This window comes from Schistocerca piceifrons, chromosome 7 (genome assembly GCF_021461385.2).
Source record: "Schistocerca piceifrons isolate TAMUIC-IGC-003096 chromosome 7, iqSchPice1.1, whole genome shotgun sequence".
NCBI lineage: Eukaryota > Metazoa > Arthropoda > Insecta > Orthoptera > Acrididae > Schistocerca > Schistocerca piceifrons.
Genome location: NC_060144.1, coordinates 82,347,224 through 82,361,406, shown reverse-complemented (window position 1 = coordinate 82,361,406; position 14,183 = coordinate 82,347,224). Strand labels below are relative to the sequence as shown.

General features: G+C 36.2%; 1 protein-coding gene across 1 annotated transcript in view; it reads left to right on the top strand.

Moving 5' to 3' along the window:
- The window catches only part of LOC124805451 (modular serine protease-like), a 220,365-nt gene that overhangs the window by 93,279 nt on the left and 112,903 nt on the right, over window positions 1–14,183 (top strand). The gene's annotated exons all lie outside the window — the stretch shown is intronic.

Below are 14,183 nucleotides of genomic sequence, written 5' to 3'. Positions count from 1 at the left end.
AGCCACTGTATTTACAGGACAAAGCCCCCTGCAACTTCTATGCCAAAGCTGAAGAGAATGATGAAAGGACGCTGTTTTGCCACCACTGATGAGATAAAAACAGAATCGCTGAAAGAGCTGAGTATCTTACAGAAAAGTGAGTTCCAGATGTGCTTCCAAGATTGTAAAAAGTGCTTGCACAAGTCTTTTATATTTGAGGGGAAGTACTTTGAAGGGGCAAAAGTTGATGTTGATGAATAAAGAAAGATACTTGAAGAAAAACAAAAATTGCTGTTACTTTTTGATCATGTCTGGTATGAGGAAGAGAAAGAGCCCAGGAATTGAACCCTAAGGTACACCTTGTATTACTCTTTCATTGATGGATTGAAACCTTACAACTTCATCATCTAGTTGGTTTGGCAGTTTATTGCATTGCTTACGGTTTAATAATTATGTGACTAGGACATCCGTGGATGGATCCCTGCTACAATATGATTTCAGTATATTTAGAAGTAACAAACAGTTTGCTGTGTTAAATGCTTTTGTCAGCTCTAAAAATGTGCTTGTACTGGACTTCCTCTTGCCAGAAAGATATCAAACTCAATGCAAGAACTTTGTAACTGCTGTGGTTCTGCTCAGCTTTTCCTGAAGCCACACTGAGAATCTAAAAGTAGTGAAGAAGGCACGTCCATATATCTCGCTAAAGGTGGGAGTTAGTGATTTCTTTTTCAGAAATCGATTGGTTCTTTTGCCATTTCCAGCCGTTCTTTTAGAATAACTTTTATTTTTTTCCATTTGTTAGTCTTCAAGTACTCATAATAGCTCCCTCAATATATATATGATAATTTTCCTTTTACTAGCGTCTAAAGGCATATTGAATTTTTGACACGTTCAATTTAATATTTTTATTCGACTGTTCATATGCAACTTGCATCGTCTTCTATTTCCTTACAGTAGGAATTCTTCCAACAGAAGTCAACATTCTTTTTACTATAATCATTGGAGAAACAATAATCCCTGTGCTATAGGTCTATAATGTTCAATGTTTGATTTTATAGTGGTGATGGATCAAAATTTTTATTTGGAAATGTAGCCAAAAGTTTTATTAATGCAAATCAAAATTGTACCAATGCAGGTTCCCTTTACAACTGCACCTTCTATTCAACATTTATAAAGTTGAATGAGGAGAAACAGTTCAAACTTCCTACGGATATAGTTTATGTTGAACAGATGCTAAAGTGTTGTTAAGATAAAATACCTTTTGTTCAGCTGACAGAAAATTTATTTAATAAAATGTAAATAATAACAGCTGTAAATAATAACAGCATAGTTCATTCCAGTGCCTCAAAATAGAGCATTTGATGGCTCAATATTAAAGCTCTGATTGACTGACTGGCACCTATGAAAACCTCTCTTTATATTATTATTATTATGTGAACTTTATCGGCCGCATTGGGTCACATCAGTTCAAGTTCAGTTTTTCTTTGAAAATTGTACTGTTTGTCTCTTTCTGTGTGCCAGAAACTTTCATTCTTTCTGATCATAATTTTGTCAATTCATGTAACATCTCTGTAGGCCTTCTATGTGTCATTTAAAATGAAAATTTTTTGTGGTTCTTAGGAAAAATCTGGAGTAAAACTGCTTTAAGATGATGATGAATTTCTGAGATCCGTTGTCCTTCAGTTGTCTTTTTAAGATTTCTCACCACAAGTTGTTGCAGAATCTTGTGTCCTTGCATTCACAGGATGTGCAAGAAATAAGAGATTCTATATTTCTCCCCTATCCTGGTGACTGATCTAATCTCCCAATAGATAGCTTAACTGGAGATGATGCTCAAGACACTTTCAAAATGATAATTCTAATTTATGCAAGATCTGGTGGTATTTCTTTCAGTTTTAAGGAGCTGATCAGTTATTCTTCCATATTTAATTTGATATAAGGTTTTGCAAGAGCATACACTATGTGATCAGAAGTATCCGGACACCCCCAAAAACATACATTTTTCATATTAGGTGCATTGTGCTGCCATCTACTGTCAGGTACTCTACACCAGCGACCTCAGTAGTCATTAGACATCGTGAAAGAATGGAATGGGGTGCTCTGCGGAACTCATGGACTTCGAACATGGTCAGGTGATTTGATGTCACTTGTCATATGTCTGTATATGAGATTTCCACACTCCTAAACATACCTAGGTCCGCTGTTTCTGATGTGATAGTGAAGTGGAAATGTGAATGGTCACATACATCACAAAAGCGTACAGGCCGACCTCATCTGTTGACTGACAGAAACTGCCGACAGTTGAAGAGGGTCATAATGTGTAATAGGCAGACATTTATCCAGACCATCACAAAGGAATTCAAAACTGCATCGGGATCCACTACAAGTACTATAACAGTTAGATGGAGGTGAGAAAACTTGGATTTCATGGTAAAGCAGCTGCTCATGAGCCATACATCACACCGGTAAATGCCAAGCAATGCCTCACTTGGTGTAAGGAGTGTTGTGTGGAGTAACGAATTGTGGTACACAATGTGGTGATTTGATGGCAGGGTGTGGGTATGGCAAATACCCGGTGAACGTCATCTGCCAGCGTGTGTAGTGCCAACAGTAAAATTCGGAGGCGTGATGTTATGGTATGGTCGTGTTTCTCATAGAGGAGGCTTGCACCCATTGTTGTTTTGCATGTCACTATCACAGCACAGGTCTACATTGATGTTTTAAGCACCTTCTTGCTTCCCACTGTTGAAGAGCAATTCGGGATGCTGATTGCATCTTTAAACACTATGGAGCACCTGTTCATAGTGCACGGCCTGTGGTGGAGTGGTTATACAACAACAACATCCCTGTAAAGGACTGTCTTGCACAGAGAGCTAACCTGAATCCTATAGAACACCTGTGGGATGCATTGGAATGCCAACTTCATGCCAGTCCTCACTGACCGACATCAATACCTCTCCTCAGTGTAGCACTTCATGAAGAATGGGCTGCGATTCCCCAAGAAACTTTCCAGCACCTGATTGAACGTATACCTGCGAGAGTGGAAGCTGTCATCAAGTCTAAGGGTGGGACTACACCATACTGAATTCCAGCATTACTGATGGAGGAGGGCACTATGAACTTGTAAGTCATTTTCAGCCAGGTGTCCGGATGCTTTTGATCACATAGTGTAAGTGGGTTTTGCAAGAGTTATGGTTTTATAGTGTTGGATCTTGGTATCTATTGACAAGCATTTTTTTATTATACTTTGACCAGGCTAGAAACTGATAATTTCTCAAAGATATTTAAATTCTAGAACTATGATATTCTTAATTGTATATGAATATTTTACATATGCAAAGGTTTTATGTTCATGTTCTCATTTTTCTCAAAGGAATCTTGTAATCCTATTTTTTGGGGATTTTTTGGATGCTAATGAGCTGTGCATGAAAATCTTCTATGCCAAAAGCTAAGAGACCTAAATCATCCACAAACCCCAGGCAGTTCATTCTTATTTAGTGTTTTGATCCAGTTTTTTTTAGGTGGGTTTTCTTCCTACCTAATCGTCATGGTGTGCTCGAGGGCTACATCGAAACGTAGTGAGGATAATTAATCATCTTGTCTGAAACCAGTTTTTATTGTGAAAGCTATTGAAATTTCTTCCTTGAAATTGACCTTGAAATGTGTGTTGGTTAAATTGACAAGATGATTTTTATTTATTTTAGATGAAGACCTTGTGATCTGGGGAATTTTAGAACTGTGAATCTATGAATACTATCATGTGCTTTACCAGGGTGTATATGACCTGGTACAACTGCGAGATTTGGGAAAAACCTGGGAATTTTTTCATCCGTGAGAAAACAGGGAAAAACCTGGAAATTTTTTAGAATTCCGGGAATTTTTCATTGTTGTAGTTTTCAGTTAAATTTTTGTAATTTTGACTGGTAAGAATCGATACTCTAACAAAGGATATTACTGTATCCTGCTACTGCAGAATAATAGTTCAACAATAAAACGTGAACGATAAAAAAAGGAAAATAAAATATAAATTGTGAAGTAAATGTGCCATATACAACAACAAAACACACTGCTCATACAAGCTTTTGCCAACAGCAAACTGTCAAAGGCTTTAGGAAGACTATGGAATGCTTCATAACAACAAATCGCCTCCAATGAGCGTGACATCACAACTGTTTACATTAGATTCATTTTAGCAGTTACGAGCAGACTCATGCACATGCACAGTTGAGTTACGTATGAGTGGTACTTTCTCCCGTTTCCAGCTACATAAATGTTGTGTTATGAAAATGACCATTTGTGCCAAAACAGTCTCGTTTATTTGGTGTGTGTTACAATTTCTGCAGTGTTAGAAAGACCTGTTTTGTTTTACCTAGCAGACAGTGACAAAATAGACAATAGACATAATCAGATTGAGAAACCACACCAGTCTTGGGTACTATTTGTATTAACAGCTTACACAGTATTAGACAATGATATTTTGATTTTTCATCTAGCAAAACGTTTGACGAACTTTGATGAGGTAACTGGTTCTCTTGCAGAAAGGAAAGCACACCATGTAAAGCTGTAGCAGGATTAGAGAGAAAACAATGCTAGGAGCTAAAGATTGAAGAAATGTCTATTGTATTGCTTGTCTCTTGTCTTTAACTGGTTTTATGTAGCCTATATTTAATTTTATTTCACCCAAAACATAAAGTTATTAGCTAACAGGCAATAAAGAGTGCAAATTTTCTGAAGAGTTCTTGTTCTCCCGATTACAAATAATCCCATCCAATATTAATTTGCAAGATTTTTTAAAAGAGGGGCAGGATGTGAAACTGGCCGACTGTAAGCAGGAGAGGCACCACAGGACATTTTTAATTTCCACTTCCTGAATATAGTTTGATGGCATCCAATACAAAATATACAAGTTTAAATTGCAATGAGCGAAATACAGTGACGTGCAATAGAAGAATTCTGTGTGAAGAGGGGTGGCACTACACTCTGGCACACTTAAGACCAAATAACATGTCTTACATTTCCTCGAACATATACATTTTATATATCAGACTCTTGAGAGGGGGTTGGGTGTGGTGGGGGGGATGGGGGGGGTGAGGTGTGTGCGTGTGTGTGTGTGTGTGTGTGTGTGTGTCACTATCTCAGCATTGCCCTGGTTCGGAAGTATCGTAGATCCGAGGCTGATGCGCAAAGCAGTCTAAGTTGTAGTTAGCAAGTGTGTATCTCCACGTGACCCGTCTTTACATTTAGTGATTTTGATGTTTCCTCTTCATTTACTGCTCTCACTTCAAATGAAAACAAAATAGATTTCTCTGGCTGGGAACTACAAAGTGAATTACAATACATTCACATAATTACGGAAGGCTAATATATGTTATTAGTTTCAGATTTTATTTTATTTACAGTTTTCTGACAGTCATGCATTAATCACCTTGTAGAACAATGAAGTTATTTTTGTCAGTTTGCTACAGAAATTTGATTTTTATTAACTTTTTTACGCTGAGGCAGTCAATGTGTTTAAAATAAAATTTTTAGTTCCACACTATTGAATAATTTCAACTGATCGCTGCATTTCAAGTGCACGTTTTCCTCTTCTAGCACATATGGCATTATGCCATAAGAAAGAATAAAAAATGAGTAATTACAGTACTGGTATGCCAAGAAAATTTGCATCCCAAAACCCACACCGAAAAGCTGAATATCAGGTTGAGGCGTACCTTATTGGGAATTGGAACATAAGAATGTGCTCTTTAAGTATGCACCTTAAATGTGAATTTTAGTATGGTTCACGAAATTCTGATGCTCTTGGAGTATCCTCTGATGTCTTTTTTCTTTTATGACACAATGTAAGATGTTTCAATGTTTTACACGTACCAACATACGGGCTTCCTGTGTCATAGCAGCTGGTAAAGCACGGTGGCACCTGTTATCTGGTGCTCTGACGACTACTGAAACGAACCTGTTTCTAACAGGCCACGGGAAAATAATGCGAATGGTGGTTTGAAAAGCGTTACTTTCAAAGTAAATTTCCTTTTACGCACAAATTGAACTACATGCAAGAATGTACAATGAATTTTGTAAATCACAGAGCGTTTGATGATGAGTCATATAGAAGTATTTCAAGCCCAGAAGATCAGACATTCATGTTGTTATTATGAGCAAATTGATGTAGTGCTACGGGAAGCTCCCTCTCCTCTGGAGTAGCTAATTTATTTATGGAAAACTCTGAGGACAAGTCACTTGACTCATCTCAAAATTTTACTCAATTTATGACATATCCTAAAGAGTAACATGTGCAAAAAATATAAACATTATATGTGAAACCTTAGCTTCTCTTGAAGCTTATTAATGTTAGGGACCAATGTTATATGTGAAAGCTTTGCTTTTCTTGTAGCAGCACTATGTATATTAATTTAAAACATTAACTTTTCCTGTTTGTGTATCCACACTACTTAACAGTGATGTTGCTATTAGCTGGCTACATCACATGTCCTGTGATCTGAATATACGCTGTTATCGGCTGGCGGGATCACGTGACGTGAACTATGACTGGCTTACAAAAGAGCGTAGCAATCTCGATTATAGTGGTTCAGAAAGTAACATGCGGTGTTTGGTGGAATTCAATTTTATACTTCCATAATATGAAAATATGCAGCGTACATGTTGCTGCACATCAAAAATCTTTCCAAAAGGAGAGTCCTTCCCTGACTTTCATTTTCTAAAGCGCCAGGAAATTCTACACCCATGTATAAAAACATAACCATTCAAAGGATTGGTAAGTTTTACAGTTCAGAGTGAAAATATACTGTCACTTAATAACATGGAAAAATTGTGTCTTCATCCGGGAGAGAGTGTATTTTTAACTGGGAAATCCAGGAACTTTTTTTTCCTTGTCCGCGTATACACCCTGTTTACTGTAATCTATAAATGAAATAAAGAGCTGGTTTTTCCTGTGTTTCTAAAGTTAAATTACTCGTTTCTGGCAGAGAATTTGGTCTTGGCAGCTTATGTATGGGCGAAATCCTCCTTGGTATTTTCAAAGATATGGTTGCCGAGTGTTTTTAATCTTGGTGTAAATTATACATGAATAAATTTTATATGTGCAGTCCAGGGTTGGGTCCACCTTCTTTTTTAAATAATGGGTGGATAATTCCTTTGGTCAAGTGCTCTGTAGTTTAACTGTTGATGAATATGTATGATTGCAGGTTTTCTCTCTCTCCCTCCTCTGCTTTTTCAGTTTTCTTCACTGCTTCGGTTTTCACTGCATGAATTGTAACTTTTTAGTTAACTGATTGTGAGAAATACCTTATTTGATTAGCAGAGGATCTATTAGATAATTTGCTCCACATTCTGGCCTTTTTCGGCCAGTCACATCAATCACAGTGTCGTCATCTGCCATTGGCATCATGCAGATACAATGTGGAGGGCATGGGGTCATCACCCTTCACTCTCTGTTGTTGTTGGATTTCTTTACCCTGAAACTGCTACTAGCCCCTCAACTGGCATCTTGAGGGTGAGTTCACCATGCTTAAGTCCTCTGATTGAGCAAAAATCCCTGGCAGTACGGAGAATCGAATCCAGCCAGATACACTGACCATGTAGTTGCAGTATTGGGCAATCCATTGGATCAATGGTCATTAAAATTGATTTGTTTTTACTTACTTGAAATGTTTCCAGTGGATCATCACAATTTACAAGTTTGCTGACTGTCTCTACAAGGATCTCTGCATTTTGTTCATTAGTGTGTGCTAACTTTCTTAATTTCTTTCTTAGCATCAATGTCAGGAGTTCATATTTCATAAGATATCTGCTGAAAGTTTTGTTGTGATCTTGCAATTACTTTTTTTCAAAATTTTTTTCCCATCATTTCTAGGGTATTTTTAAGATGTTTGCATCTTGTTTGTCTGGTGACTTGACATACGGAATTTCTTTGTTGTATTAGTTTTAAATTTTATTTTCTGACTTTTTGGCTTGATGCTTGATCCAAGCTTGATATCTTCTCTCTACCGCCTATTTGCATTCTTTATTCCACCAATTTTGTTTCTTCCTGAGTTTTTTTGGAGTCATTCATTTGTTATCAGTTTAATTTGATGGTCAATTGTGGTAATGATTTGGCATTGGTGGACTCTTCCCCAGATTTCCTGCAGTACTCCGTATTTTATATAAATTTGGTTTGTTGAATTTTCTCCTATTTTTATTCAGAGGTTTCTTTCTTAGCCTAAAGATTAACTTTATTTTGATCTCTACAACATTGAGGTCAGTCCCTGACTTTTAAATGGTAGATTTTGTGATGATGCAATTTATCCTTGCAGACAGGGTCCAGCTACCATTTGTCTTTTCTGAAGTCAGGATGTTTCAGAGTTTTTAATTTATGAATAGGTTTCCTTTTACAGCGTGTTGATTTTGAGTAAGTTTGTGGTTTCTGCAAGTTTGTCAACCTTTGAGCGTTTTTGGCTGGCCATTTTCCAGTGACATTTCGGTATCCTCTCTGTTGTCCTTGTTGTGCATTTAAATAACCAAGGAGAATATTAATGTTAATGTTTGATGGAGAAATTTTGATTAATGTTTTATTCAGGAGATCACAGTATTTTTGTCTTTTTTTTCTATCCTTCAGGGTTCTATTTTTCTGATTAACGGGTGTGTGTGTATTGACAGTTGTGCGTGTGTCTTATTCACAGATTGACAAAGTTAAGATTGTAAGTTTGGATGAATAAAATTTAAATTCTATAGTTGAGTCAAGGACTTTGAGGTTTATTAGAAATCCACTTCCAAATTGTGGGCAACTTTCATGCCTAGCTTTCCTGGTATTTTCTTATAAGATTGGTATCCTTAGGATTCCATGGTGTTTTGATTGCTTTTTCTAATTTTTGGAAGGTCCATGATTGTAGAATAAAATAGAATATTTTTATTCATCTTCCAGTATTTTTTGTACATTTGGTATTGTCAAAGATTACAGTGGTGACAAGTTTTATACCATAATCAGTTACATACAAAGAAAATAACACAGAAAATAACTAGTTTTTTTTTAAAGAACTGAAAGATTTTCTTCATCACTCAGGAAAACATATATTATAATGATTAGTTTCTAAGAACTCTTCAACTGAATGGAATTCATTATATTTTAGCTAAGTTTGTAATTCTCCCTTAAATTTACTTAGCGGTGGTGTACGAGCTAAGTATGGTAGCTTATTGAAAACTTTTACACTCAAGTACTTGTAGTTATTGTGGACTATAGCAATCAGATTTTCTCTAGTGTACTCAAACAGATGTGTGTGTGTGTGTGTGTGTGTGTGTGTGTGTGTGTGTGTGTGTGTGTGTGTGTGTGTGTGTGTGGCTAGGTAATGTCATTATGCCAAGACATTTAAAATGGTTTCTGCAGGACTCTATGGGTGGTAATCATACTAAACATGTGATTGTCTTCTTCTGCCATCTGAAAATACATTTAGCTCCTGGGGAATTGCACCAGAGCAATAATCCATACTGCAGATGAGAGTGGAAAAAAGCAAAATATGACTGGAACAACAACTGTTTGCTCACACTGTTCATTAATTTATACAATAAAAATGTACACAAATTAGTTTGCTGCACAGATAATTTGTGTTTTCTTCCCAAGAGTGTTTTTGGTCTATGGGCAGTTCAAGTAGTTCTACTGTTTTATTTTCATTTTTTTAGTTTACTTTAGATTAAACATTGTTTCTTATGTTTTCAGTTTGGTTTATGTTGAGGTGATTGGCATGGCAGTTGCAATTAGTCATTTTCATCATTTCTCTGCCATTAACTAGTACATTTTATAAATTCTTACCCATCATTATTAATAGCATGTAATCAGCATGTACTACTTTGTTACATGGTTTATAATTAGAAATGCCATTAATGTAGACAATAAACAGGAAAGGCCTAAAAACAGAGCCTTGGGTTGTTCCTTTTTTTATTGGGAATGAAAACAATCAATTATTGATAAAATTATTTAATTGGGGTAAATCACTCACTTTATTCAAAGTTAATTAAAGTAATAGGTTACAGCATGTTATGCAAATAAGCATAGATCAGCAATACTCCCAAAAAAAGAATTTTTAATTGGATAGATAAAAAAATCTACTCACAAAGTGACTGCAGAACACACACATAAGAGACTGTTCTGCTTGGCAGGCTTTTGTAGCCAGTGATTCTAGACTGCAGCCTTTCCTTCTCAACCTGTATAGTAAGTCTCCTCTGATTTGCAGTTCTGGGTGACTTTTTCGAAATCTACTCCTTTTCCTAGATCTCTCCAGTCCTTTTCCTCCACCCTTCTTCCTTCCCTTCCAACCCTCCTCCCTGAAGAAGAAGCCACTGACTCCAAAAGCTTGCCAACCACAACAGTCTTTTGTGTGTGTGTTCTGCTGCCTCTTGGTGAGTAGATTTTTTATTTCTCGAATTAAAAATTCATTTTTGAGAGTATTGCTGATCTCTGATTATTTGCAGAACGTGCTGTAACCTATTATTTCAATTGACTTTGAATAAACTGAGTGATGTACCCCATAATATCTTAATGTTTTGCTGATTATGTCATGCAACGCTGAGTCAAATGTTTTACTTAAATCAAGTGTTCCAGACGTAGATGGCCTTTTATTTAGCCTTCATAAACATTATTCACCAAAGCTCCAACTACTGAATCCGAGCTGAATGTTTCGTTACTTTCAAAACGGCTGTATATCTGTTTATGCACACAGTCTTCCTATTGTCTTGGATATGATTGGTACTATTGAAATGGGTGTGTAATTATTTGGGAGGCTTTTTTCACATTTTTATATGAAGGTAATGTAACTGTGAGCTTAAGACATTAGTTTTATGGCTCTCTTCATTAACACATGGATTAAAGATCAGGTCACATCCGTGAGGTATCGTCACAACACTGTTTTTCATTTCATTTAAGTAAAAAAAAAAAATTCTTTAAACTTGTCATACACTTTTGGCTCTATTATGTTCTAAATTGTTTGCTTCAGTCAGACAAACAACAAAATCACCGCCATCCAGTATATTTGTATGTTCAGAGATGTCTCCAGTAACTTTTTTGGTCTCGCACTTGGTCTCACGATGCCAGTTGCATGAAAGTCCATATTCACATTCTGTTAAATGTTAACTAGAGTTCTTCCATGGCTGTCCAATACAAATAGCACATTGCATTTCTCTGTCTGCTGTTTATCATTGCTGCTGACTTTACTTTCACAACTTTCCACTTTGTAACCTACACTCTGGCTGGAACATTAAGTTTCAGTGTTCACGAAATCACTGCTGCTTACTGATAACACTCTAAATATGTTTGTGTGCATGAGATTAGTTTTATGTAATGAATTTTGTTGAGAGTGTGACATTATTTTTAGACAATTCCTTGAGAAATAGGAAGAGTGTTTGAGTTGTTTACACACTTTTGGCTGTTGTTTTCACTGAGAAGAGTTATTCAATTACTTATGCAATTTTAGCTGTTTTTTACAATGGGAAGGAGGTTTAAATTGTTTACACACTTATGGTAGTTTTTCTCTAGTAGAACTCTGTAACCTTTTGTGCACATGTGTTTCATATCATTTTTTGTTTTTGATATCAATTTTGTACCTGGTAATCTGCTTCGAATCTGCTGGAACCCAATGTTTTTAACTCATGGTTTTAGATTCTAAGGTTAGTGTTTTCTCATCTCAGAATATCAACAATGCGCTAAAGGCTTTGTAAGCATTCATTTAACTTCTCGATTTTATCTTTACATTTATCACGATCACTGTTTTTTACAATATAACTGTAACTTTGCTATATTAATAGTACTTGCATTTACACTTGCTGCTATCTTAGCCTGATTCTATTTTGTGTTTGTTCACTGTGTCAGTAATGATCTTTAATTTTCCAGTTTGATCCAAAGAGTTAAAACTGTTCATCGAGAAGATTGAGATCCTTATAAGTTAAATTATTAAAGATTTTGAGTTTGTGTGTGTGTGTGTGTGTGTGTGTGTGTGATGGTGGCTGTTGGATTTTTGGATGCTCATACCTTTCATAATCTTCTGAATGACATCCCACTAAATTTGAATGCGGTCTTTCCTACAATCTATATTTGCAGTCAGTGGAATTCTCCTTCAAAATATTTTCTGTGGTCGAATCTTAAAGTTGTCATATAGAGATGAGGATAAATCCTTGGATTAAAATTTATTCAGGAAGGTAATGAGTGGGAAAGTTTGATGCCAGTAAGTTGTAAAGAAGTCTAGAAACTGAAAGACACCTCCAGACCTAATATCATTGACATATAAAAAGTTTGTCAAAGGACATCAAGAGAGGAGATGGGGTGGGGAGGGAAAGGAAAAAGGGAGGGGGGGGGGGGGGGAATGGGAGAGAAATAACACATTCAGCTCGGGTCCCCACAGTTGCCATCTGCATATTCCAAAGAATAGAATCCCCTGGGGTTTTATTATAAAACTGGCTTTTATTCACTTATGAAATATCTTTTTCAAAGGAGAAAGGGAAGATTCTGGTGTACCACTTTATTATTGTTTTTATGTGGACAGTTTTAGTATTTTATGGTTAGAGTGGTTGATACTTAAGGAAATAAATGAGATTGGTAGGAAAATGTCGATAAATGCCAGACTAAAAATCCAGAGTTTTGGGCTCATTCCCCAGTCACTCATTCAGCTGCTAGCAATCTTAGTTCATGTGAAGAATGCCAAGTTGCATTGTGATTTGAAGTCCACATTAAACTGTAGGGTCATCTTTAATTAGCTGTGTAGTCAGTTCAAAAGCAGGTGAAAGTTGAAAGAATACAACCTCCAAGAGAACTGTGTCTAATAAAGTGCCGTTTTGCTCAAACCAACTTCTGTGTGGAGGAAACAGAACTTTAAAAAATATTTTAAGATATTAAAGACTAAAACTTGCAAGGTAGTTGGGAGTTGGGAATATATGTATTAATGATGTTCTATACCTCTGCCTTTCTAAAAAAAAAAAAAAAAAAAAAAAAAAAAATATTGAATTAACAATACAAATAAATTTTGTATGAATTGGATTATGTGGTCATAATATACCAATAAAAGGATTCTGTGAGCCACATCGACAAATGAGTGACATGGGTGTAGCCATGCCCAGAAACATTTTGTTATGTTGGCGCAGTGGACCTCCTATTTATGGCCAAGCACAGAACAGCTAAGTCCAGTCTGCAATAATCACCTAAGTTGGCAGCATCATCTTCTGATAGGCCAGCTGTGTGATCAATGTATTAGGCAGAACACAATGTGAAAATTGTTGTTAAATGTACACTGAATGAAAGGCTTGTCATTTGTCAGTGTCAAGTGATGTGTTAATGTTCATAGTGTGTTATATATACTCATGACATTCCTGTGGAAAAGTTAAGTAATTATTCCTATCTATGACATAGTGAAATATTATTTTGTGTGTTGTAGTATCCACTCAGTCTGCTCCAAGAGAAAACCAAAGAATGCAGTATTGCACTGAAGCATGTATTTTCATCCAGTGCAATGGAATGTTTTCAATTTCCAATCTTCTTGCACCAGATAGATAAAATACACAGCAGTATCACATCTTTCGGAACAAATCCTCCCTATCTTTAGGAGAATATATGGATAGGATGGGGCAGGTTAAAAAGTAAGAGCAGGAAATAAAGACTAGAGGATGAGAAGGATCCACCTGTTTTGAGAATGAGGGGAGATCTTCATCTCAATCTGCCCTCAAAAACAGGTGGGTCTTTCTCGTCCCAGAGTCTGAGTGATCTACCTTTTCTTCCCTAAACAATCCCTCTCCTCCCCACACAAGGAACTGTTAGGTCTGAAAACCAGGATAGTGTTGGATATTTTTCTCAGCAGAAGCTGCTATTGTCCTGCTTTGAGGACAAGGAAGGTGAACAGCAGCACAGAATCGAATTATTACAGTGAATACATGAGACAGTTCAGGATATAATAAAATAAGCTAAAAAAGGAGAATACAGAAAAATCACCACAACTAACACTAATGTAATGGGATAGTGTAGAAAGGCAGTAGAAGTGATAGATATACTGATGCTTGTGGTGAAATTGAATGACAACAGATAATGTGGCCAGAAACTGACACCATTTTTATTGTAAATACAGCAGAAACTGTCTTACTTTTGATGGGGAGCTCAATTAACATTCAGTACATTTACATCTTCTCCCATTTGAATTGAGTTCAAGAATATTAAAAACAATTATTAAATATTAGTCTAGAAA